The 2,500-nt window shown below is 37.4% G+C and overlaps 1 protein-coding gene across 1 annotated transcript in view; it reads right to left on the bottom strand.

The window, feature by feature from the left end:
* LOC122261916 (histone-lysine N-methyltransferase SMYD3-like) overlaps positions 1–2,500 on the bottom strand; it is a gene marked incomplete in the record, with an annotated part of 50,325 nt that overhangs the window by 34,953 nt on the left and 12,872 nt on the right.

Here is a 2,500-nt window from a genome sequence, read left to right as displayed (position 1 = left end):
CTCACTCTTCCGAAAGAGATTGTCAGGGATGCTCAGAAAACTGCTACGAGGGTAGAACAGGATAAGTGACTGGAGTGGCATGTCTTTTTGCCACCAAGGCTTAACAGAGCTGTGGTACCGAGTCAAACAGGCAACATATCACTAAGTCCCTAGATTCACAGATCATGATCTCCTTATCTCTGCTCAGCAGAGATAAGGAGGGCAAGCCTGATGTATCTGATGCCATGTTCTCATACAAGACCAGATTTTGCCTAGTCCAAGTTGTGATGGGATCTCCTACCCCTGGGATTTGACAGTAATTATGTATTACTGCACCTAATCAACAGAGCTGGAAGAGGGCTGATGGAGTTTCTATCCCAAAACCAAAGGAGCCGGGAAAGTACTGACCCATTTCTCTTCTTAGCTGTCTGGGCAAGACAGCTGAGAGAATGGTACTGAACTGCTTCTAATGAAAGCTGGCTCCTCCACACAAACACCTGCATGGGTTACAAGGGACAAGAGCACAGCTCACATTTTAGCTACCCTCCTCAGCATTGTCAGCAATATTACCACTGAAAATGGAGAAAGCATCTGAACTAGTGAATCCGCCTGATATTCAGAGGATCCTGATCCAAAAGGTGACAGAACTGCCAGAGCGAAATTCTAAGGCCACCTTTCCAGGCACTTACCTCTGGAGAACTTGCAATCACTTCCACTGGAAGGAGGAACACATGTCTGAGGAATGCTGCAGGGTAGGGCTTCAGGTTTCAGGAGCCAAAATACAGGGCTGCAAGTTTTGGGGTACTTAAGAGTATGGCTTGTTTAGAATCTCACCTGAACGGAGATAAAATACTTGATTGACCTTATGTAATATCATACCATGTGGATACAGCCCATCCCATTGCGAACAAAGCTTCCATGGCCTTAATCACTATCAAGCATTTAGGAAAAGACTTAAAATGCCAGGGTCATTCTGGGTGCCCCCAAGTGGAGCAAGATTACCCTCCTTTTCCACTTGGACACCCAAATTGACCTCATGGCAGCCCCTTTCCTTGCCAAGGTCATTCAGGACTCAGCTCAGACAGGTGCTAAGATGACACAAGCTAGACTTTGAGCTATTTGTAAATATCTCCTGGGTCTCACAAAGCTAAGGTGCTAATAAACTTTGAGCTCAAAAAATTATCTGGGGCATGGACATCCCCCACCCTGGTTATGTTACACCCCCATTGAGGGGGTCCTTGATTGAGTTTTCTGTCATGAGCTTGACAAGGAAGAAAAAGTCAGTATCCTCCACCTCTATTAAGGGGTGAATAAGGAAAGTAACACTGCAGCAATCACTCCACCGGGTAATATAACCTACTTCACAAATGGTTGTTCCTTAGATACTATCATTTTCACTGCAGGCTGTAGTTTTGCAGGAAGGGATTCAGGTAAATCTTTGTGTGTATTAGACAAAGCCTCCTCACTCCAGGCAGTGGCTGTCGCTATCATGGGAGCCCTATGCCATGCATCCCAGAGTATAGGTTTTCAGGCAACCATAGACATCCTGCAGCATAGCATGCCCTTTGACAAAATTTACCTCTTCCTATTGTACAGGGAATTCTTGTTCAGGGTAGATGCATCATTGTAAAGTTAAGTCTGAGCCATATTAGTACTACAGGGAATGACTTGCTGACAGATTAGCTGAACTCGGCAGGGGACAGCTGTTGAATCCTTTGGTTATTCATCCATGCCAAGACCTTTTAAAATGCAGAGTAGCAGTTTTAGGCCATATCGGTGTCATGCAACAGCATAGAGAGGAAGCGAAAACCTCCCCCTTGGCCAGGTGTACTCTGCGTCTGAGCACTAATACAGATAATAAAGGCACTGATACTATCACCAAATATATCTCAAGAGATGCCAAAGTCATTCTACAGAGACTAAGACTAATCTAACTGTTGCTGTTCTCATTGGTCTAGTTTTGTAAAGTTTGTCTTTTGTATTTCGATCTAGTTTGGAATTATCCTTCAAATGTTGGCTGTCAAGAATGTTCCGGAACCATTGCTGTTTATCTTGTAAGAGATGGCTTTGATCTTCGCATTGTCTCTTGATGATATTGATATTGATATTGATATTGATATTTATATATATGTATATGTATATATATATATATATATATATATATATATATATATATATATATATATATATATATATATATGTATATATATTTATATAAATATATATGTTATATATATAATATATAGATATAGATATAAATATATATATAATATATATTTTTATATGTATATATATATATATATATATATTATATATATATATATATATATAATATATATATATATATAATATATATATATATGGCATATATATAATATATATATAATATATATATATATATATATATATATATATATATATGCATATATAATATATAATATATATATATATATATATATATATATATATATATATATAAATATATATATATATATATATATATATATATATATTTTATATA

The sequence above is a fragment of the Penaeus japonicus genome, unplaced genomic scaffold (assembly GCF_977035675.1).
Source record: "Penaeus japonicus unplaced genomic scaffold, GWHDUDI00000001_assembly GWHDUDI00000026, whole genome shotgun sequence".
In the NCBI taxonomy this organism is placed as follows: domain Eukaryota; kingdom Metazoa; phylum Arthropoda; class Malacostraca; order Decapoda; family Penaeidae; genus Penaeus; species Penaeus japonicus.
This window is presented reverse-complemented; position numbering and strand designations above follow the sequence as displayed.